Genomic DNA, 24,876 nt, shown 5'->3' on the forward strand with positions numbered 1-24,876 from the left:
CGCCCACATTGCCAAACTAATCTCATTTGAGATGATGCCCTTTCGGTTGGTGGAAAGCACAGCTTTCCGCGAACTCATGGCCTATGCAGTACCACGCTATGACCTACCCAGTCGCCACTTCTTCTCTCGCAAAGCCATCCCAGCCCTCCACCATCATGTGAAAGACCGCATTGTCCATGCACTCAAGCAGTCAGTGAGCGGAAAGGTGCACCTCACAACTGATGCATGGTCCAGTCGGCATGGCCAGGGCCGTTACGTGTCCATCACTGCGCACTGGGTTAATGTGGTGGATGCAGGGTCCACAGGGGACAGCGGTGGTGGGACAGTGCTGCCTAGCCCACGGTATAGGAAACAGTTGGCTGTAGGCGTTCGACCCTCCTCCTCCTCCACCTGCTCCAGAAGCGAAAGCTCGTCCACAGAGCGCAGTCGTACGAGCACTCCATCTGCAGCTGCCACTGTTGCACACGATGTGTCCCCCTATCGAGCAGCTAGTGGAAAGCGTCAGCAGGCTGTGTTGCAGATGATGTGTTTGGGCGACAGACACACCGCCGAGGTGCTGGCCGAGGACTTGAAGCGACAAACTGAGTCATGGCTGGGCAGTGTACATCTTGAGGCAGGCAAGGTAGTTAGTGATAACGGCCGTAATTTTGTGGCAGCCATAGCCCTTTCAAAACTCAGCCACATACCTTGCTTGGCTCACACCTTGAACCTGGTGGTGCAGTGCTTCCTCAAAAATTATCCGGAGTTAACAGCCCTGCTCCAGAAGGTGCGAAGACTGTGCGCGCACATCCGCCGGTCGCCTGTACACTCCGTTCGTATGCAGAAGCTGCAGCGATTGCTCCACCTTCCCAACCACCGCCTCATTATCGACATTGCAACAAGGTGGAACTCCACCCTGCACATGGTGGAGCGGCTGTGCGAGCAGAGGCAGGCCATAATGCATTTGTGGGAGGATACACGGCCAGGCACTTTGAGAGCAGACATGGAGTTGACAAGTGTGCAGTGGTCGAAGCTGAAAGACCTTTTTAAAGTCCTTCAGTGTTTTGAGGAATGCACACGGCTGGTAAGCGCAGACGACGCCATCCTAAGCATGAGCATCCCACTTATGCGTCTGCTAATGCAAGCATTGACGCACCTTAAGGAGCAGGCGTCTGCAGCCAATGTTGATGAGGAGGAAGAGAAGGAGGGAATCCTTGATGACATTCAGCCATTGTCTGCTCAGGGACCTCTCCTGGACGAGGTGGAGGAAGAAGAGGAGGAGGAGGAGGATGATGGGGATGATTACTTAGGGGAGGAGGATGCATCTCATGGGGCAAGTGAAAATGTTGGCGTGGCAAGGTCTGGTACAGGGTTTGTGCGTGACTGGAGGGATGTGGATTTGCCAGAAAGTGCTCCTCCACCCAGCACTCGCAGTGCATCATTGACACCGGGAACATTGGCCCACATGTCAGATTATGCCTTGCAGATCCTAAAAAGGGACCCCCGCATTGCCAAAATGATGAACGATGACGACTACTGGTTGGCCAGCATCCTGGATCCACGCTATAAAGGCAAATTACAAAACATCATGCCACAGGAGAACCTTGACCTAATATTGGCTAATAAACAAGCAACTCTGGTAAATCGGTTGCTTGAGGCATTCCCAGCACACAGCAGCGGTGATGGTTCTCACACGAGCCGTACGGGCCGGGGGCAGCTTGGCAGAGGTGTTCGTGGTGCACACAGCAGAAGTGGCGTTGGAGACAGGGGTTTCATGACAATGTTGTGGACTGATTTTTCAAATACCGCTCACACAACTGGTAATACTGCATCGATGGAAAGTGACAGGAGACAGCAATTGTCAACTATGGTAACAAACTACTTTTCCTCCCATATCGATGTTCTCCCACACAGGTCATTCCCCTTTGACTATTGGGCCGCTAAACTGGACACCTGGCCTGAATTGGCCCAATATGCCTTACAGGAGCTCGCTTGCCCAGCTGCAAGTGTGCTATCGGAAAGAGTCTTCAGTGCAGCTGGATCAATCCTGACAGAAAAATGACCCGTCTGTCAACCCAAAATGTGGATGATCTAACCTTCATTAAAATGAACCACGCATGGGTTTCCAAGGATTTTGTCCCACCTTCCCCTGATGACACATAGGGTGACAGAAAAATGGCTTGCTTTGGTCCACCTCTTCCTGGTACTTCACCTATTTCGCCTTTTGCATCAGCTGAATGTCCAACATGAACATATGCCACTTTCTAAAACTCCCTAACTGTGCTGCCTCCCCCCCCATGGCCGGGGTCACCACCTACCGCACGACACCGTGCGAGTGCCGTTGCCCTGGACAGGTGGGTAGGCCGACTCTTGGGCACGGGCACTGGCACAGGGTCCCTCATAGTGCAATCAAGTGTCTCTGACGGTGGTGGTGCACACCCGCCGTCAGACACACCGCTGTACTATGAGGGGCCCAGTGCCAGTACCGACGCCCACGAGTGGGCCCCCCTTGCTTGGGCAGGGCCCCAGCATTTGCAATCTTTACCTCTCCCTGCTCCTCCGCTGTGTAATCTGGGCCGTCAAATCCATACTGTGCCTGACACCGTCTGAGCCTGCCTCCTGAGACATATATTTTGAATGTGTACGCTATCCATACATGTTATCCAGGGATACGGTACCCTTTCTAACCTTTGTGCAATCACGTGCAATCCATACTGGGCCTAACACCGTCTGAGCCTGCCTCCTGCTGTATAGACATATATTTTGAATGTGTACGCTATCCATACATGTTATCCAGGGATACGGTACCCTTTCCAACCTTTGTGCAATCACGTGCAATCCATACTGGGCCTAACACCGTCTGAGCCTGCCTCCTGAGACATATATTTTGAATGTGTACGCTATCCATACATGTTATCCAGGGATACGGTACCCTTTCTAACCTTTGTGCAATCACGTGCAATCCATACTGGGCCTAACACCGTCTGAGCCTGCCTCCTGAGACATATATTTTGAATGTGTACGCTATCCATACTTGTTATCCAGGGATACGGTACCCTTTCTAACCTTTGTGCAATCACGTGCGATCCATACTGGGCCTAACACCGTCTGAGCCTGCCTCCTGAGACATATATTTTGAATGTGTACGCTATCCATACATGTTATCCAGGGATACGGTACCCTTTCTAACCTTTGTGCAATCACGTGCAATCCATACTGGGCCTAACACCGTCTGAGCCTGCCTCATGCTGTATAGACATATATTTTGAATGTGTACGCTATCCATACATGTTATCCAGGGATACGGTACCCTTTCTAACCTTTGTGCAATCACGTGCAATTCATACTGGGCCTAACACCGTCTGAGCCTGCCTCATGCTGTATAGACATATATTTTGAATGTGTACGCTATCCATACATGTTATCCGGGGATACGGTACCCTTTCTAACCTTTGTGCAATCACGTGCAATCCATACTGGGCCTAACACCGTCTGAGCCTGCCTCCTGAGACATATATTTTGAATGTGTACACTATCCATACATGTTATCCAGGGATACGGTACCCTTTCTAACCTTTGTGCAATCACGTGCAATCCATACTGGGCCTAACACCGTCTGAGCCTGCCTCATGCTGTATAGACATATATTTTGAATGTGTACGCTATCCATACATGTTATCCAGGGATACGGTACCCTTTCTAACCTTTGTGCAATCACGTGCAATCCATACTGGGCCTAACACCGTCTGAGCCTGCCTCCTGAGACATATATTTTGAATGTGTACGCTATCCATACATGTTATCTGGGGATACGGTACCCTTTCTCACCTTTGTGCAATCACGTGTAATCCATACTGGGCGTGAGAACGGCTGGCGAGCTGTTAAGCAAGCTACAGCACCTGTCCAGACAAGTACAGGGATTCCCTAGCGAGGAGACTTATTTGATTGTTTTTAATGTTGGGACAGCAATTTTTGGGGAGCACTATACTCTGGAACTGAGAAAGTGGGATATACATAAATCCCCGCAGTACTTGGAAGATTGATAGCAGTGGTGGGGCATCCAAATTAAACTCCCCCTGCGGCAAATTGTAGAGCGAGATTAGCTTGCTGGATATTTTTGGTCACATGGTGCCAGTGTTGGGATAACTAAGATAAGCCCCACTGCGCCTGTGATAGCCGTGTGCCGGCATTGTGTCACGCCCCTCCGTCCGCTGATACACCCGTGTCAGTGGTGGGACTGTGACATAGTGGTGACACAGGGTCCGCTGTCCATCGCGTTTTGGTGGCAGCGGGACTCCCGTTAGTGTCGCCCGTAAGTGGACGAACGGCGGTGGGCTGTTCGTCACATATTGGACCCCAATATTGGACATAGTACCCCGCCCACCATTCCAGGAGTAAGCAGCACTGAACATGAGCTCCTGAATTTTCATCACTTTATACCTTGTAATGAGGAAACTTTAGGACACAACCTGGATAAATTCATCCCCTTGGAATACAGAAGTGAGCAGGACGGAGCCGGACTAAAGATTTTATGAAAAAGGAGGAAAAAATAAGTTCCAAAGGAGAAAACAAGAATCCCCTGGAGGACAGACAGCAACCACCAGGCAGCACCAGGTCTGACATCCAGAGGACAGCACCCGCAGGTAGGACCATCCTCAGCCTCACCACACTCAGAATCTTGCTAGAACTTAAAACTATCAGAAATAAGAATTAGAATTAGAATTATAAAAATGGAAAATGTTAATTTGGAACAAGGGAAACTGAACAAAGTAAATGTTGATAGAGGGCCGGAGACACAAGGCAGCAGGGGGTCTAAGATCGTGGAGATAACACACTCTGAAGGGCAGAAGAACAGTCATGCAAAGAAAGCCATAAAAACTGCCACAATTAGAGAAAACCCTGAGACCCTGTATGCAGACTTCACATCTAGTGAGGAAGAGAAAAGGAAAACCAATGTGTTATTCTTTACAGAGCATCTCCGAGCCTGGCACACCGCCCTGTGCAAGCTATATCAACACACAACCAAGTCTGATACCAATAATAGCCGGCAGATCAGAGTCAGAAACCATGAAGACGACGAATGCAGCTCACTCACCATCACTCTGTACAACAGTGGCACCGTCCTGGTGCAAGGGACTGAGGACAATCTGGGGCAATTTGAAGACAGGTTCCCTCATATTAAACTCCAGGCCCAATCCCACAAAGAACAACAAACCCCAGCCACCTCTGATATCCACACCATTACAGCCACCTCTGATGTCCACAGGCCTACAGAGACCTCCAGAGACACCACTGCCCCCAATGCTTCACACCCCTCACCCCAGACCCTCAGAGACTGTTTATCTCAATTAGAAAGAGAATTTGTACAATTTAAGGAAGAACATCTGAGAAACACTGGTGACAGAAATGCGAATGACCACATAGTTACTGAGATAAGCAAACTGAAATGTGAATACAGGTCATCCCTACAGCAAATACGAGCCGCAATGTGTGAACTGCAGGAAGAAAATGCCATGCTGAGACAGGAGATAGAAAAGCTGAAAGCACCAACACCTGGACATCTGAGCCAGGAGGGGGCCATGGAAACGAGGAGTGGAGAGGACATGACCTCCACTGGCCAGGAGGCTGAGAGGCCAAACAACCCCAATATGGAGGAACCGGAGTCTAATCAAAGTGAGCCAGAAACAAGACCCATAGAGGAGAGAAGAGAACCTGCTACCAGCATAATCTCCAGCACAGACCCCCATCAGCAGCCACATCCCCCACCAACAACATCACAAAGTCCTGACACCGTCCTCATAATGGACTCAAATGGGAAATACCTGAATACAAGGCGGCTATTCCCAGAAAAAAGGGTCAAAAAAATCCGCTGTGCAACTATTGAGCAGGTGACAGCGGTCATCAATAATCCACGGTTTTCCAACCCAAACCATATCATTATACACACCGGCACAAACAATCTGCCAGACCAGCACCAGCAGATCTCAGGAGAACTGGCCCAACTAGCAAAGACGGCACAACTAAGATTCCCAGACAGCAAAATCATCCTGTCATCTCTGCTCCCAAGAAAGGACATATCCAACCACACCATCCAGAACATCAATATGGACCTAACAGAAAGAATGAAATCTGTGCCAGGAGTGATTCTGGCCCAACACCCCTCCATAAATCACCATCACCTCTATGACAGTAAGCACCTGAACAAATCAGGGGTCAGCCTTCTGGCCAAAGAGCTGAAGGACATTGTACTAAACAGAGACCACCCTAGGCCTGGAGCCAACACCAACCAGAATCCCATGAAAAGACCCCCGACAATAAGAAGGAAAGAAACAACAATTATATCAAAGGAAGCTGAAAACATACACCCTCACCCAAAATTGGACCATCAGAGGAGGAGACCACCATGGAGGAGTTCACCGACCTCACACAGAGACATGCGAAACAGAGGCATACAGAGCAGAGATATACAGAGCAGAGATATGGAGGAGATAAAGACTCTACTCAACACAGTGTGCAGGAAACTAATGTGACTGGACGGAAACAACACCATTAATAAACCAGTCAGAGATCCGGTGTGTCCTACACAGCCATACTCATTACAAGGTATATACACCCAAGATATATATAAAAAAAAAAAAATGACCTCACTTACAATCAGCAGCTGGAATATTCAGGGTCTCAACACCTCGGCCTTTGGATGTAAAACAAATGACCCTGACTTTATACAAAGACTGAGAAATATAGACATTCAGATCCTCCTGGAAACATGGACCAGAGCCGAAGACGAATCTCTGGTGCCCATCGGATACAGGGAAATCTCTGTCCCTGCCCTGAAAAATAAAAACATCAAACAGGGTCGGAGCTCAGGAGGAATACTGATCTGGCATAAAGAGGAGCTCCATCAGTACATCAAACCCGTGAAGAGAGGAGGCAGCCACATATGGATCAGGATCAGCAGCTCCAACCTCACCTCTCAGTCTGATGTCTATCTCTGCGCCACCTATATACCACCGCCAGAGTCACCCTACTTCAATCCAGACTGCTTCGAGATCTTACAAAGAGAAGCCGCCCACTATCAGGGCCTGGGCAAAGTTCTCATCTTTGGAGACCTCAATGCAAGAACAGGGAGAGAAAATGACTTCCTGACCACGGATGGGAACATCTACATATTTGGAGCAGAGAATAACGGCCAAGACTCAGTAGTCACAGAGAGAAACAGCTATGACAGTACAGTCAACAAAAGTGGTAAAAAGCTCCTGAACGTATGCAGAAGTTTAGGACTTCATATTCTTAACGGACGAACCAAAGGAGACTCCTTAGGGAGGTGCACACTAAACTCCCATGTAGGGAGGAGTGTAGTAGATTATGCCATTACAGATATGAACCTGGCAAATATCAGCGCCTTCATAGTCTCCCCACAAACGCACCTGTCAGACCACAACCAACTTCTTCTGTACCTGAAATCTACAGAGAAACCATCCACTCAAAAGCCACAGCAGAGCGGCCTCTTCACCCGGCCTCCATCCTATAAATGGCACAAAACGTCGGCATTAAAGTATAAAGAGGTTCCCAGCAGACCTGAAATACAGCGGATGCTCCACCACTTCTACAACTACGAGTACCAGCCTAACCCAAAGGGAGTGAGTCAAGCTGCAAAAGACCTCAACAATATATTCTATGCAATGGCCAGACTGTCCGACCTTAAAAAAGTCAACTACAAGAGACCAAAAGAAAAACAGATCAATGGATGGTTTGACAGAGAATGTAAAGCCGTACGGAAGACCCTGAGAACAGCCTCAAACAAGAAACACAGAGACCCCAACCACCCGGGTCTGAGGGAAGCCTATGAAACCATACAAAGGCAGTACAAAACCATCCTCAGGAGGAAGAAGCAGAGTTACATCTCCACCAAACTTAACCAACTCCAAGACGCCCTCCAAGACAACTCCTTCTGGGAACTATGGAACCACATGGGCACAAAAGACAAGAAAAACAACATCCATATCCAAAATGGCAACATCTGGCTCCAGTACTTCAGAGACCTCTATAAAGACATTCCAAAGGAAGAACTAAGCCAAGAACAGGAAAACATAATGGCAAAACTAAAAGCAATGGAGGAAAAAGTAAAAAAATTCCAAAACCCCGTGGATGCACCTATTACATTACAGGAAGTAGCAGAGAGAATCTCTTCCATAAGATGTAGAAAAGCCAGTGGCCTGGATGGAATCCTACCAGAAATGCTGAAGTACAGCCCACCAGAAATACAGGCCGCAATGGTTAAACTCTTCAATATTGTGCTAAGTGCCGGCTACTTCCCTCCTACCTGGAATCAAGGCCTCATCACACCCATCCACAAGAATGGGGACAGGTATGACCCAGCCAACTACAGAGGAATATGTGTCAGCAGCAACCTGGGAAAACTGTTCAACAGCATCTTGAACAAGAGGATCCTCAGTTTCCTCACCGAGCACAACGTCCTCAGCAAGAGCCAAGCAGGGTTCATGCCAAACCACCGCACTACTGACCACATCTACACCCTGCACAGCCTCATTCAGAGCCACGTCCACAATACAAAGAACGGGAAGATATACGCCTGTTTCGTGGACTTTAAAAAGGCCTTTGATTCGGTGTGGCACCCAGGCTTATTCCTGAAACTGCTGGAGAGCGGAATAGGAGGAAAGACCTATGATGTTATCAAAAGCTCCTACACCGAGAACCTCTGCAGTGTGAGTGTGAACGGCAGAAGAACGGCTTATTTCCAGCAGAGCCGGGGAGTCAGACAAGGCTGCAGCCTAAGCCCAACGCTCTTCAACATTTACATCAATGAGCTGGCTACCGCTCTGGAATCTTCCACAGCACCAGGTCTCACCCTCCACGACGTGCAGGTGAAATTCCTGCTGTATGCAGATGACTTGCTGCTTCTGTCACCAACCGAGAAAGGCCTCCAAGACAACCTGAAAATCTTAGAGAAATTCAGCTCCACCTGGGCTCTACCGGTCAACCTAAAGAAAACCAACATCATGGTGTTCCAGAAGAGAAAGAGAAAATCAGACCAGCACCCTTCATTTATCCTCAACAACTGCGCCCTTACAGGAACGGACAAATATACCTATCTGGGCCTAGAGATTCACCGATCAGGGAGCTTCAAACAAGCCATAGAGACCCTGAAAGACAAGGCATGCAAAACCTTCTATGCCATCCGAAGGAAACTCTGCCATCTAAAGCCACCAGTGAGGGTCTGGTTAAAAATCTTCGATTCTATCATCGCCCCAATCCTCCTGTATGGCAGCGAAGTCTGGGGTCCTCACACCTACCCAGACTGGTCAAGGTGGGATTCAAGCCCAACAGAAATATTCCACCTGGAATTCTGCAAGCACCTTCTCCAAGTCCATCGGAGCACCTCCAACAGTGCTTGCCGGGCCGAGCTGGGCAGATTCCCTCTACACCTATCGGTTCTAAAGAGGGCACTGTCATTCCGGGCTCATCTACGTAGGAGCAATCCAAGCTCCCATCACCATAAAGCCCTGACACATGTAGGGGAAACAGAAAAACCAGGACCCTCGGAACAGCTCACCCAAACCCAACCTGACCAGAAAACCAATCACAACAACCTGACAAAAGCCGGAATCAGGAAGATGGTAGACGAAGGCCAGGAGAGGTACGTAAGTGACTGGAAGAACGACATCATCAGCTCACAGAAACTGACCATGTACCGGAGTCTACAGAGAGACTACAGACTGGCTCCATACCTGGAGAAACTCCAGGACCCCAAAGACCGCAAGATCCTGAGCCGGTATAGACTCAGTGCCCACAGTCTGGCCATCGAATCCGGCCGACACAGGCAGAGCTACAAGCCCAGGGAGGAAAGACTGTGCCAACACTGTGACCAGGAGGCCCTGGAGGATGAGACCCACTTCCTGCTACACTGCTCCAAGTACTCAGCAGTGAGGGACACTCACTTCAGGAGACTCTCACATCTCTTCCCGGATTTCACCACCATGAAGGAGGAAGAGAAAACATACATCCTGCTGGGGGAAGAAGAGAGAGCAGTGGAGATAGCAGCGCAATATGTGAACGAATGCCACAGACTGCGAGAAAGAGAACTCTGATATGCCATGGACTTCTATGGCACCCACCCTGGATATGCCCCAATCCCCCATCCACCTTCCCTATGCCATGGACTTCTATAGCCTCATCCTGGATCTGCCCCCATGCCGCCATCCACCTTCCCTATGCCATGGACTTCTATAGCCCCAACCTGGATCTGCCTCATCCACCTTTCCTACAGCCCCTTCCCAACATCCCTACAGTCCCTATCCCTATTCCCTTCTGTACACCTGCTTTGGCAAAACTAATGTGTATTTAGTCCTGCCAATAAAGCTTCTTTGAATCTTGAATCTTGAATCTACTCTGGAGAATGATAGATGGGGCCCACCATACACTGGAACATTCCAAAGGTGGACATCAGACACTGGAGCAGCATTTACAGGGCCCATTATACACTAGAGCATTAGAAATGGGGCCCATTATGTTTGGAGCATTATTTGGGCCCATAAGACAGTGGAGCTTCATCCATGGGGACCAACATATACTGTAGCATTATGTGGAGCTCATCATATACTGTTTCAAACATTATATGGGACCAATGATTCTATATGGAGAAATAGATGGGCCTCGTCATGAGATGTAAAAAGTGAGGTATTTTTCATTGTACTATACCGCTATTTCTCTGCCGTATCGGAGCATGATGAGTTGTGGTATGTGTTAAAGGGGCGCTCTTTCGCCCAGGGCACATGAAAACCTGGAGCCAGCCCTCCCCCCCCACAGTTTGTAGCCAAATAACCCCCATTTTTCAGTGCGTAACTTGTATTATGAAGTTAATTAAGGTTGACAAGCTTAAGAAAGAAGAATTGATGCTTTTGGCATTCAAATGGGCACTGTAGGTGTGTTTCCTGTCCTCCTCTCACTGCCGACTTTTATTCCCCATTGACTTACATTGGGTTTCGTGTTTCGGGACGACCCCGACTTTTCCCTATAATCGGACGATCTTGCTCGACCCGACTTTTGGAAAAGTCGGGTTTCACGAAACGAAACGCGACCCTAAAAAACCAAAAGTCGCTCAACTCTAGTTAAAAGCTGACCAGCCATTTCTCATTTTTACAACACCATTTTATTTTTACGGACCACATCACATTTGAAGTCACTTTGATGGGTCTATATGATAGAAAATACCCAAAAGTGACACCATTCTAAAAACTGCACCCCTCAAGGTGCTCAAAACCACATTCAAGATGTTTATTAACCCTTCAGATGCTTCACAGGAATTTATTGAATATTTAAAAAAAAATTAACATTTAACTTTTTTTCACAAAAAAACTACTTCAGGTCCAATTTTTTTATTTTACCAATGGTAACAGGAGAAATTGGACTGCAAAAGTTATTGTGCAATTTGTCCTGAGCACACTGATACCTGATATGTGGGGAGGAACCACTGTTTCGGCGCATGGCAGACCTCAGAAAGGAAGGACCGCCGTTTGACTTTTTCAATGCAAAATTGGCTGGAATTCAGATCGGACGCCATGTCACGTTTGGAGAGCCCCTGATGTACCTAAACAGTGGAAACCTCCCACAAGTGACCCCATTTTGGAAACTAGACCCCCCAAAGAACTTATCTAGATATGTGGTGAGCACTTTGAACCCCCAAGGGCTTCACAGATGTTTATAAAGTACAGCCGTACAATTAAAAAATCATTTTTCTCGTTCGCCTTATTGGGGGACACAGAGACCATGGGTGTATGCTGCTGCCACTAGGAGGCTGACACTATGCAAAAAAAGGTTAGCTCCTCCTCCGCAGTGTACACCCCACCGACCGGCAGGAATTTCCTCAGTTTAGCTTAGTGTCAGTAGGAGGTGGACACGGGTCCTTCATTAGACCCATATCTACCTCGATGTGCGTCGTTTCAGGTCTTAGGCGGGATACAGTGTGAACGGTCACAACTGTACTCCCACAAGAGACTATGAGTACGGCGTGTACTGTCACCCCGTATCCTCATAGATCTCCGGGCGGACCACGGGCTCAGCACAGGACGTGCCAGCGAAGACGGATGGTCCTTGCCCCCTGCCTCCCACCCACTCGCCCACCAGAGCCTGTCGGTTGGACAAGGCGCGAAGACGGAATGGACAGACAGCGTGGGATATGGAAGGTACCTTTATTGGACCGGAAGAAGACACCACCGCTCCCAGAGTCTCCACAAGGACGCCAAAGTAGCGCCGCAGGTTATCAGCGGCCGGCGCTTCCCAGTCGCCGCATCCCTTTTGGCCCCAGCTGCGGTGCGGGCTTTCTTCACCCCACCACCGGTATTTTTGCTTAGGGTGGCGTCTGGGAGCAGGGCTAGGGCGGCATTCTTCTTAGGGGCGGGCGCGGCTGCGCCGCAGTTCTTCCGCGCCGCCCCGTGCTGACAGGCGGCCGCCGTGTCTAATTTAGCCTCCGGCTTCAATTTGGGCCTTCGCGCCCGTCGCGGCCACGCCCCCATCCGCTCTCCTAGGCCATTGCCTTCCTAAGCCCTCCCACCGCCTCTTCAGGCTTGTGGCTGGGAAGGGGGGGCGGGTTTTCCCTCTGGTGGAGGCGACTAGCTCCGCCCTTCTTCTTGCACAGAAACCGTGCTTTTACTTCCTCATGTCGGGCTGTCGCCATCTTTGCAGCCTGACAGCCGGAGACCAAAGCAGAGACCAGCGCTTCCTGTCGGTCCCTGGCCAGTTGCAGGAGCCTAATTCATCTCTTTCGGGGTCACCAGACTGTGAGTACTTCTGCATCTGCAGACTGACACCCTACTCTGCCTTTCTGTACCCCAACCTTCCGGCAGTTCCGCAGGTTTTCATCTTCTCTTCCTTCACCATGTCTACTTCTAAGCCTGATTGTGGCCGACCGCCAGTCCCCACGGGCACCCTAGTCCAGTTCTTCGCATGCTCCTCTTGCAATCGCAAACTTCCCTCAGGTCAGCCTACTCCCATCTGCCTGGACTGCAGCAATCCCGTTCAGCATGACCCCGTCCAGGAACCACCTATTGCGCCACGGGAAAGCGAACCACCCATTCCTGGCTGGGCCTCGTCTCTTTCACAATCTGTGGCCGACCTCACCAGGGTGTCTCAGTCCCTAGTGGCCGTTCTTGACAAGTTTCCCCTGGACACTTTTGCAGGGTCCAGCAGGTCACAAGACGCTCCATCTGAGCCAGCTAGCAGAAGCCGCAAAAGGCCCAGGCAGGATCTCCGGCTGGAATCCTCTCCTGGCCCATCATCTGCACCTAGTCCTTCCCAGCAGTCGCCCTCCCGTGCCTCCTCACCCGAGTCAGGTGAAGCGTTCTCGGATATGTCTTCTGAAGGGATTGTAGAGCTGGAATCTGGCTAGGACGCGGACATGAAAGTTACAGTACAGAACCTCATCGCAGCAATTAACCACACCTTCAAAATCTCTGACTCCCCTGCGAAATCTTCAGATCAGGAGGTTTCGTTCAGACGGGAGGAAACACCCTCCAGGGTATTTCCTTTTCATTCCGAGTTTGGAAAGATTTTTACAAGAGAAAGGGAAGATCCGACCAGACGCTTTCAAAGAGGAAAGCGTCTCGGCGTACTGTACCCGTTTGCTAAAGAGCTCACGGATAACTGGTCTGCCTCTCCCTCGGTGGACCCGCCCGTGTCCAGACTGTCTAATAGCACGGTTCTCCTGCTTTCAGGTGTGGCGTCTTTAAAGGATTCTAATGATAGAATTATAGAATCCCTGGCGAAGTCTGCCTTCGAAGCGGCTTCGACGGTGGTATGCCCAATCTTTGCTTCATCTTGGGCAGCAAAGGCCATAGCTACTTGGGCAGAGGATCTTCGTCAGGGCATCCTAGAGAAAGCACAACCAGATCGATTGGCCGATCCTGCCAATCAGATTTCCCATGTGGGGGATTATCTGCTTTCTGCTTCTTTGGATGCCGCATCCTGCACAGTTCAGGCGTCAAGCAACGTCGTGGCAATCCGACGTACAATTTGGCTCAAAGCTTGGCAGGCGGACTTGTCGTCTAAAAAGTCTCTTACTAATCTGCCTTTTCAGGGAGTACGCCTCCTTGGATCCCAATTGGACCAGATTATTAAGGACGCCACCGGAGGCACGAGTTCCCTCCTCCCTCAGTCCAAGCCTCGCAGACCTCCACTAAGGCGTCAGTTTCGACCCTTTCGGGCTTTCCGCCGTTTCAATACGGCGGAGACATCCTCCAACCAACAAAGGCCGTGTAACAACCTTGCTGGCGTCACTGCATGGCCTCCCATCCCCCGCACACCAACTTACTTTCTGCTTCAAGCCATGCTGTGAAATCTGTCTGTTGCCAGCCCTGAGCTCCATGTGCTATGCCTCTTCTTCTTCTGCTTGCTCTCCATGTTTCCTGACTGTGTGTATAGGGGGGCGGCGCCTGAACTCTCTGGTTCTTATGCAGTCTGGGTGCACCTGGGTAATCTGTCCCTGACCAATCACCTGGAGCCCTTGACTATTTAGTTTTACCACTCCCACTGAAACATTGCCTGTGCAATGTCTAAACTCAGTTAGCTCCTTGCTGCTGAACTAGCCAGGCCCTGTTCTGTTTATCTCCTTCTCTGTAGGAATACTCTGTCTCGCTTTGTCCCTTGTCCGCCTGCCAGGAGGCAGAATATCCTGGCCCTTGAGTCTTGTTCCCTGTACCTTGTCCGTGCTCTGTCTCAGAATATCCTGGTCCTTGTGTCTTTGCCCCTGTGTCTCTGTCTGAACTCAGTCTTACCTCTGTCTGTCAGTCTCCTTGTTTGTGGTTCCTTCTCTGCCGTGTCTTTCCTTGTGTCCTCCCTGTGTGTGCATCTGCACCCTCGCAGCTTTATCTGTGTTCCGCACTCCTGCGGCTCTGCCTGTTCCGCACGCCTGCGGCTCTGCCTGTTCCGCACTCCTGCGGCTCTGCCTTCTCCGCACTCCTGCGGCTCTGCCTGCTCCGCACTCCTGCGGCTCTGCCTGCTCCGCACTCCTGCGGCTCTGCCTACCTACATCTCCTGTGTGAACAGGTCCAAACCTGTTCTCTCATATACCACTCCTTCCTGCCTATATCCATACCTGCATCTCCTGTGTGAACAGGTCCAAACCTGTTCTCTCATATACCACACCTTCCTGCCTATATCCATACCTGCATCTCCTGTGTGAACAGGTCCAAACCTGTTCTCTCATATACCACTCCTGCTTGCCCTGTGTCTTCAAGCCGTGTCCGCTTGCCCAGTGTCTCCAAGCCGTGTCCAGTGTCTCCAAGCCGTGTCTGCTTGCCCAGTGTCTCCAAGCCGTGTCAGCTTGCCCAGTGTCTCCAAGCCGTGTCCAGTGTCTCCAAGCCGTGCCCGCTTGCCCAGTGTCTCCAAGCCGTGTCTCTAAGCCGTGCCTGCCTGCCAGTGTACAAAGCCGTGCCTGCTTGCCCAGTGTCTCAGCCTGCTTGTCACTCGCACCTGTCCAGGTGTCCTGTTCCCGAGTGGGATCAGCAGCCACAGCCAGACACCACCCTGGAGTGGCACCCGGCAGCTACCTGCCGCACAAGCCTGACCTCACCATCAGAGGCTCCAGTGAAGACCAAGGTAGCTGTCGCAGTCACGCCCCTTCCAGGGTAGTCTGGTCTGTGGCACAGTGGGGACACAACCCCCAGCTCGCGCCATTCAGCCAAGGCGCGAGCGTGACAGTTTGCACAGGCCATGGTCCCCGCTGAGTCCCATGTCCTTCCACTCGCAGAGCGTCATGAACTCTCTCCCTGCCAGTGTGAGCCACCGGAAGAGTTTGTTCCGCCTTGTGTGGTTCCAATTGTGGAGACTTCTGAACCACTCATAGTCTCCAAGGCCATCTATGAGCAGCTCCTGGCCTATGAAGAGCATGACCCAGCAGATCCGCCTAGGTTCTATGGGGACCCCAAAGAGTGCCAAGGGTTCCTGAAAAAGTGCCTGCACTACATCCTGCAGAATGCAGTTTGTTTCCCCTCTGACCGGGTCAAGGTGGCATATATCATGTCCTACCTAGTTGGTGATGCCTTGATATGGATCTGTCCCCTTTGGGAAGCAGGGGATCCTGTCATCTTGAGCCTGGGGGCCTTCCTGGTGGCCTTCCGTAAAGTGTTCGACATGCCTCGTCCAGCTGTTCTTGAAAAGTCTTCCCCTCCAAGCTTCCAGAGACAAGAGGAACCTGTGGATGAATCGTCTCCACCACCTATGACAGTCCAGCCATCACCTGTTCCACAGTCTGCTGATGCAGCCTCCCGTGCAAGATCCAAGAGGTCTAAAAAGAAGAAGCGGGCCAAGTTGCAGCCGGAATCTGGCCTCTGTCCTGTGAAGCCTGTACTCCAGAACCCTGGGCCAGTAGAAGAGGCTGTCCCTGGCGAGAGTACTCCCTCTCCATTAAACTCTTTAGCTGTTTCTCTGCCTTCAGGGAGCTTTGGTGTATTTAAGTCGCCAGTCTTACAGAGTCAGTGTGTGGTCTCTGTCATACAGCTCCCGAAGCCGGCGTGGGCGTTGTCTCGAGGTGGCCGAGCCCTATTGGAGAACAGTCTAGTCCTGCAAGGACAACTACAGCTCCAGGTCGGAGCTTTGTATACGAAGAAGTTCGTCTTCCATTTGCTGTCTGGTATGCCCATGGGTCATTCTGAACCAGAGATCCTGATGCCCATTTTTGTTTGGAGACCCAGCAAGGCACCACACTTGAAACAACCAAGGGACGAGAGGTGTCTGGTTCCCTTGTGTCGCATTCAGTCAGCAAAGTCGTCTTCTTCGCCTGGTTTGCTAGTCGCCGAGTCAAGGTGTGAGGATGCCTCTGAAGAGGGGGAGGCGGTCTCAGTCTCCTCACACATCCCCAGCGACTATACCAGTGTCCTGCTCCCAAGAGCACCCCTGCCTCTTGATTGTCTTCCCCAGGATAGAGGGCTGAAGATGGATCCTGAGTGTATGCCTTCAGCTCCCCTGTGGCCCAGGGGTGAAGGTCCCAAGACAGAGCTTCACCCATTATCTAACCAGGAAGATGTGGTCCAGTTTTTTCAGGGTAACAGGCTGAAGTGGCTCCCTGTATGTATGCCTCCAGCTTCCATTTGGCAGGTGGGTGAAGATGTTGGAGCAGTGACCTACCTATCTCCATTTCTCACCAACCGGGAGGAGGAGGTCCAATTTTTCTGGCACATCGGGCAGAAGTCGGACTCGGTGATGGTGTCTTCTGTTTCTAGCTGGCCGGCTGATGTAGGGGTCAAGTCTGAAGCTTCCAGGTCCCTGCCTTCTGCCAATCAGGAGGAAGAAGTCTTTGTACCCTCTGTGTTGGAAACTGACTCCCTTGGGCACCAAGAAACCGGGCAATCTGGGATCCCTGATGGCACACATACTCCACCCTACCTAAAGGATGTCATGTCAACCTGTACTGTGTGTGGTCCCATACTCCTTCTTCAGGCCATTCTAGCAGGCTTAAAGAAGAGGGGCCGTAAAGGGGGGGGTACTGTAACAACCTTGCTGGCGTCACTGCATGGCCTCCCATCCCCCGCACACCAACTTACTTTCTGCTTCAAGCCATGCTGTGAAATCTGTCTGTTGCCAGCCCTGAGCTCCATGTGCTATGCCTCTTCTTCTTCTGCTTGCTCTCCATGTTTCCTGACTGTGTGTATAGGGGGGCGGCGCCTGAACTCTCTGGTTCTTATGCAGTCTGGGTGCACCTGGGTAATCTGTCCCTGACCAATCACCTGGAGCCCTTGACTATTTAGTTTTACCACTCCCACTGAAACATTGCCTGTGCAATGTCTAAACTCAGTTAGCTCCTTGCTGCTGAACTAGCCAGGCCCTGTTCTGTTTATCTCCTTCTCTGTAGGAATACTCTGTCTCGCTTTGTCCCTTGTCCGCCTGCCAGGAGGCAGAATATCCTGGCCCTTGAGTCTTGTTCCCTGTACCTTGTCCGTGCTCTGTCTCAGAATATCCTGGTCCTTGTGTCTTTGCCCCTGTGTCTCTGTCTGAACTCAGTCTTACCTCTGTCTGTCAGTCTCCTTGTTTGTGGTTCCTTCTCTGCCGTGTCTTTCCTTGTGTCCTCCCTGTGTGTGCATCTGCACCCTCGCAGCTTTATCTGTGTTCCGCACTCCTGCGGCTCTGCCTGTTCCGCACGCCTGCGGCTCTGCCTGTTCCGCACTCCTGCGGCTCTGCCTTCTCCGCACTCCTGCGGCTCTGCCTGCTCCGCACTCCTGCGGCTCTGCCTGCTCCGCACTCCTGCGGCTCTGCCTACCTACATCTCCTGTGTGAACAGGTCCAAACCTGTTCTCTCATATACCACTCCTTCCTGCCTATATCCATACCTGCATCTCCTGTGTGAACAGGTCCAAACCTGTTCTCTCATATACCACACCTTCCTGCCTATATCCATACCTGCATCTCCTGTGTGAACAGGTCCAAACCTGTTCTCTCATATACCACTCCTGCTTGCCCTGTGTCTTCAAGCCGTGTCCGCTTGCCCAGTGTCTCCAAGCCGTGTCCAGTGTCTCCAAGCCGTGTCTGCTTGCCCAGTGTCTCCAAGCCGTGTCAGCTTGCCCAGTGTCTCCAAGCCGTGTCCAGTGTCTCCAAGCCGTGCCCGCTTGCCCAGTGTCTCCAAGCCGTGTCTCCAAGCCGTGCCTGCCTGCCAGTGTACAAAGCCGTGCCTGCTTGCCCAGTGTCTCAGCCTGCTTGTCACTCGCACCTGTCCAGGTGTCCTGTTCCCGAGTGGGATCAGCAGCCACAGCCAGACACCACCCTGGAGTGGCACCCGGCAGCTACCTGCCGCACAAGCCTGACCTCACCATCAGAGGCTCCAGTGAAGACCAAGGTAGCTGTCGCAGTCACGCCCCTTCCAGGGTAGTCTGGTCTGTGGCACAGTGGGGACACAACCCCCAGCTCGCGCCATTCAGCCAAGGCGCGAGCGTGACAGTTTGCACAGGCCATGGTCCCCGCTGAGTCCCATGTCCTTCCACTCGCAGAGCGTCATGAACTCTCTCCCTGCCAGTGTGAGCCACCGGAAGAGTTTGTTCCGCCTTGTGTGGTTCCAATTGTGGAGACTTCTGAACCACTCATAGTCTCCAAGGCCATCTATGAGCAGCTCCTGGCCTATGAAGAGCATGACCCAGCAGATCCGCCTAGGTTCTATGGGGACCCCAAAGAGTGCCAAGGGTTCCTGAAAAAGTGCCTGCACTACATCCTGCAGAATGCAGTTTGTTTCCCCTCTGACCGGGTCAAGGTGGCATATATCATGTCCTACCTAGCTGGTGATGCCTTGATATGGATCTGTCCCCTTTGGGAAGCAGGGGATCCTGTCATCTTGAGCCTGGGGGCCTTCCTGGTGGCCTTCCGTAAAGTGTTCGACATGCCTCGTCCAGCTGTTCTTGAAAAGTCTTCCCCTCCAAGCTTCCAGAGACAAGAGGAACCTGTGGATGAATCGTCTCCACCACCTATGACAGTCCAGCCATCACCTGTTCCACAGTCTGCTGATGCAGCCTCCCGTGCAAGATCCAAGAGGTCTAAAAAGAAGAAGCGGGCCAAGTTGCAGCCGGAATCTGGCCTCTGTCCTGTGAAGCCTGTACTCCAGAACCCTGGGCCAGTAGAAGAGGCTGTCCCTGGCGAGAGTACTCCCTCTCCATTAAACTCTTTAGCTGTTTCTCTGCCTTCAGGGAGCTTTGGTGTATTTAAGTCGCCAGTCTTACAGAGTCAGTGTGTGGTCTCTGTCATACAGCTCCCGAAGCCGGCGTGGGCGTTGTCTCGAGGTGGCCGAGCCCTATTGGAGAACAGTCTAGTCCTGCAAGGACAACTACAGCTCCAGGTCGGAGCTTTGTATACGAAGAAGTTCGTCTTCCATTTGCTGTCTGGTATGCCCATGGGTCATTCTGAACCAGAGATCCTGATGCCCATTTTTGTTTGGAGACCCAGCAAGGCACCACACTTGAAACAACCAAGGGACGAGAGGTGTCTGGTTCCCTTGTGTCGCATTCAGTCAGCAAAGTCGTCTTCTTCGCCTGGTTTGCTAGTCGCCGAGTCAAGGTGTGAGGATGCCTCTGAAGAGGGGGAGGCGGTCTCAGTCTCCTCACACATCCCCAGCGACTATACCAGTGTCCTGCTCCCAAGAGCACCCCTGCCTCTTGATTGTCTTCCCCAGGATAGAGGGCTGAAGATGGATCCTGAGTGTATGCCTTCAGCTCCCCTGTGGCCCAGGGGTGAAGGTCCCAAGACAGAGCTTCACCCATTATCTAACCAGGAAGATGTGGTCCAGTTTTTTCAGGGTAACAGGCTGAAGTGGCTCCCTGTATGTATGCCTCCAGCTTCCATTTGGCAGGTGGGTGAAGATGTTGGAGCAGTGACCTACCTATCTCCATTTCTCACCAACTGGGAGGAGGAGGTCCAATTTTTCTGGCACATCGGGCAGAAGTCGGACTCGGTGATGGTGTCTTCTGTTTCTAGCTGGCCGGCTGATGTAGGGGTCAAGTCTGAAGCTTCCAGGTCCCTGCCTTCTGCCAATCAGGAGGAAGAAGTCTTTGTACCCTCTGTGTTGGAAACTGACTCCCTTGGGCACCAAGAAACCGGGCAATCTGGGATCCCTGATGGCACACATACTCCACCCTACCTAAAGGATGTCATGTCAACCTGTACTGTGTGTGGTCCCATACTCCTTCTTCAGGCCATTCTTGCAGGCTTAAAGAAGAGGGGCCGTAAAGGGGGGGGTACTGTAACAACCTTGCTGGCGTCACTGCATGGCCTCCCATCCCCCGCACACCAACTTACTTTCTGCTTCAAGCCATGCTGTGAAATCTGTCTGTTGCCAGCCCTGAGCTCCATGTGCTATGCCTCTTCTTCTTCTGCTTGCTCTCCATGTTTCCTGACTGTGTGTATAGGGGGCGGCGCCTGAACTCTCTGGTTCTTATGCAGTCTGGGTGCACCTGGGTAATCTGTCCCTGACCAATCACCTGGAGCCCTTGACTATTTAGTTTCACCACTCCCACTGAAACATTGCCTGTGCAATGTCTAAACTCAGTTAGCTCCTTGCTGCTGAACTAGCCAGGCCCTGTTCTGTGTATCTCCTTCTCTGTAGGAATACTCTGTCTCGCTTTGTCCCTTGTCCGCCTGCCAGGAGGCAGAATATCCTGGCCCTTGAGTCTTGTTCCCTGTACCTTGTCCGTGCTCTGTCTCAGAATATCCTGGTCCTTGTGTCTTTGCCCCTGTGTCTCTGTCTGAACTCAGTCTTACCTCTGTCTGTCAGTCTCCTTGTTTGTGGTTCCTTCTCTGCCGTGTCTTTCCTTGTGTCCTCCCTGTGTGTGCATCTGCACCCTCGCAGCTTTATCTGTGTTCCGCACTCCTGCGGCTCTGCCTGCTCCGCACTCCTGCGGCTCTGCCTGTTCCGCACTCCTGCGGCTCTGCCTGTTCCGCACGCCTGCGGCTCTGCCTGTTCCGCACGCCTGCGGCTCTGCCTGTTCCGCACTCCTGCGGCTCTGCCTTCTCCGCACTCCTGCGGCTCTGCCTGCTCCGCACTCCTGCAGCTCTGCCTGCTCCGCACTCCTGCGGCTCTGCCTGCTCTACACTCCTGCGGCTCTGCCTACCTACATCTCCTGTGTGAACAGGTCCAAACCTGTTCTCTCATATACCACTCCTTCCTGCCTATATCCATACCTGCATCTCCTGTGTGAACAGGTCCAAACCTGTTCTCTCATATACCACTCCTGCTTGTCCAGTGTCTCCAAGCCGTGTCCAGTGTCTCCAAGCCGTGTCCGCTTGCCCAGTGTCTCCAAGCCGTGTCCAGTGTCTCCAAGCCGTGCCCGCTTGCCCAGTGTCTCCAAGCCGTGCCCGCTTGCCCAGTGTCTCCAAGCCTTGTCTCCAAGCTGTGCCTGCCTGCCAGTGTACCAAGCCGTGCCTGCTTGCCCAGTGTCTCAGCCTGCTTGTCACTCGCACCTGTCCAGGTGTCCTGTTCCCGAGTGGGATCAGCAGCCACAGCCAGACACCACCCTGGAGTGGCACCCGGCAGCTACCTGCCGCACAAGCCTGACCTCACCATCAGAGGCTCCAGTGAAGACCAAGGTAGCTGTCGCAGTCATGCCCCTTCCAGGGTAGTCTGGTCTGTGGCACAGTGGGGCCACAACCCCCGGCTCGCGCCATTCAGCCAAGGCGCGAGCGTGACAGGCCGCAGGCACACCAAGATAGGAAGAAAGTTTCATTCAGACCCACTCCCTCCTGGCGATCCCACTCTTCACAGGGCAGACCATCCAGATCCAGATCTGGACGGTAAACTTCAGCATGACTATCCTCTGACTCCCGAGGGTCCCTTCCAATTGGGAGGTCGACTCTTGTTCTTCAAGGATGTCTGGCTGGCCTCAGTAGAGGACACCTCGGTCAGGGAGGTCGTATCATCAGGATACAAGATAGAGTTCGTCTCTCTTCCACGGGATCGTGTTTTCAAATCCCATCCTCCAAAAGATCCAGCCTTGATCCCGGGGTTCTTTACGGCCATCGCCTCTCTCCTCAGTTCCGGGGTGATTGTGCCCGTTCCCGAATCGGAGCGGTTCACAGGGTTTTATTCAAACCTATTCGTGGTGCCGAAAAAAGACGGGACGGTTCGACCCATCTTGGATCTCAAGTGGCTCAACAAGAGAGTCCGTCTTCGCCGCTTCTGGATGGAGTCGGTTCGTTCGGTAATCGCTTCCATGGAGGAGCAGGAATTCATGTGTTCAATAGACATCCAAGATGCCTATCTACATGTTCCCATTTTCTCCGGACATCAGAAGTTCCTGCGTTTTGCGGTTCGCCAGGAACATTACCCGTTCGTTGCGCTGCCCTTAGGTCTCGCCACCGCTCCCAGAGTCTTCACGAAGATCATGGCTGCGTTGATGGCCTTGTTGAGGATCAGAGGTCTCGTTCTTTTTCCGTACCTCGACGATATTCTGATCAAAGCTCCCTCTTTTCACCAGGTGCGCCTAAGTTTGAAGATCGTCCTAGACACTCTTTCCAATTTTGGGTGGATCGTCAACAGGAAAAAGTCTTGTCTGGTTCCTTCTCAACGCCTTGTGTTTCTGGGCCTACTGTTCGACACTCGTCGGTCAAGGGTCTTTCTCCCACGAGAGAAGATTCTCTCCCTGCAGCAGGATGTACGATCGCTGCAGACCACACGATATCCGTCCCTCCGAACAACCATGAGGGTCCTGGGAAAGATGGTGGTGGCGATAGAGGCAGTTCCCTTTGCCCAATTTCACGCCAGACCTCTCCAACGCGCCATTCTGTCGCGGAGGAACAGGTCTGCTCTGTCCCTGGATCGCCCTGTTCGTCTTTCATGCCGGATCAAGCGGTCTCTCAACTGATGGTTGACGTCACCTCTCATCCTCTTGGGGCGGTCTTTTCTTCCCATTCACTGGCAGATTGTAACAACGGATGCCAGCCTCCTCGGATGGGGGGCAGTGTTCCGCAATCACACTGTTCAGGGTCGTTGGTCGACTCGGGAATCAGCCCTGCCGATCAACGTCCTAGAGATACGAGCAATTTATCTGGCTCTCGTCCACTGGGAGAGGCTCCTCAGGGGCCTGCCTATCCGCATTCAGACAGACAATGCCACAGCGGCATATGTCAACCACCAAGGAGGAACACGGAGTGCCTCAGCCCTGGCAGAAGTGTCCAAGATCCTTCAGTGGGCAGAGATTTCGGTACCGACAATCTCCGCGGTACACATTACCGGCGTGGACAACTGGGCCGCCGATTTTCTCAGCCGCGAGGGTCTCGCGGCAGGAGAGTGGTCCCTACATCCGGAGGTGTTTCTTCAGCTTTGCCGTCGTTGGGGGACCCCGGATGTAGATCTGCTAGCCTCTCACCTCAACAGGAAAGTCCCACAGTTTGTATCCAGGGCTCGAGATCCTCTCGCAGTGGGCGCCGACGCTCTGGCCATTCCTTGGTCGCAGTTCGAGCTCCCCTACCTGTTCCCTCCCCTGCCCCTTCTTCCCAAGCTGTTGAAGAAGATCAAAGCAGAAGGAATTCCAGTCATTCTCATCGCCCCAAATTGGCCCAGAAGGTCTTGGTTCGCGGACATTGGCAACCTTCTCGCGGACGCCCCCTGGAAGCTTCCAGACAGGGCAGATCTGCTGTCTCAAGGTCCGATTTGCCACCCCAATTCTCGGCCGCTCAATTTAACGGCGTGGCTGTTGAGACCGAGGTTTTGAAACGAGCAGGATTCTCCGGTCGAGTAATTCATACCATGATCCGAGCCAGGAAGCCATCGTCTTCCAAGATTTACTACCGTACTTGGGAGGCCTATTTCACTTGGTGTGAGGCCAATAACATCGCGCCCATGTGCTTTTTGCTCCCTTCCGTTCTGGCGTTTCTTCAGGCAGGGCTGGATGTGGGGCTTGCTCTCAGTTCCTTGAAGGGTCAAGTTTCGGCGCTGTCCATTTTGTTTCAGAAGACGTTGGCCTCCCGCCCTCAGGTCAAAACCTTTCTTCAGGGCGTGGCTCACACGGCTCCTCCGTACCAAGCGCCCGTGGATCCATGGGATCTTAATTTGGTTCTTGAGGTTCTGCAAGGTTCTCCTTTTGAACCTCTCAGGGATGTTTCCCTTTCTCTCCTTTCTTGGAAGGTAGCTTTCCTGGTGGCCATCACTTCCATCCGGCGCGTGTCGGAATTAGCGGCTCTTTCTTGCCGCTCTCCTTACTTGGTACTTCACCAGGACAAGGTAGTTCTACGGCCTCTGCCCTCTTTTCTTCCGAAGGTGGTGTCCTCCTTTCACCTCAATGAGGATATTGTTCTGCCGTCCTTCTGTCCAAGTCCTACTCACCCTCGGGAGCGGTCCCTGAACAAGCTGGATCTGGTCAGGGCGATGAGAATCTATCTGTCTAGGACGACTTCCTTGCGGAAGACAGACTCTCT

Source organism: Dendrobates tinctorius, unplaced genomic scaffold (assembly GCF_039654945.1).
Source record: "Dendrobates tinctorius isolate UK_male_01 unplaced genomic scaffold, ASM3965494v1 ptg000101l, whole genome shotgun sequence".
NCBI lineage: Eukaryota > Metazoa > Chordata > Amphibia > Anura > Dendrobatidae > Dendrobates > Dendrobates tinctorius.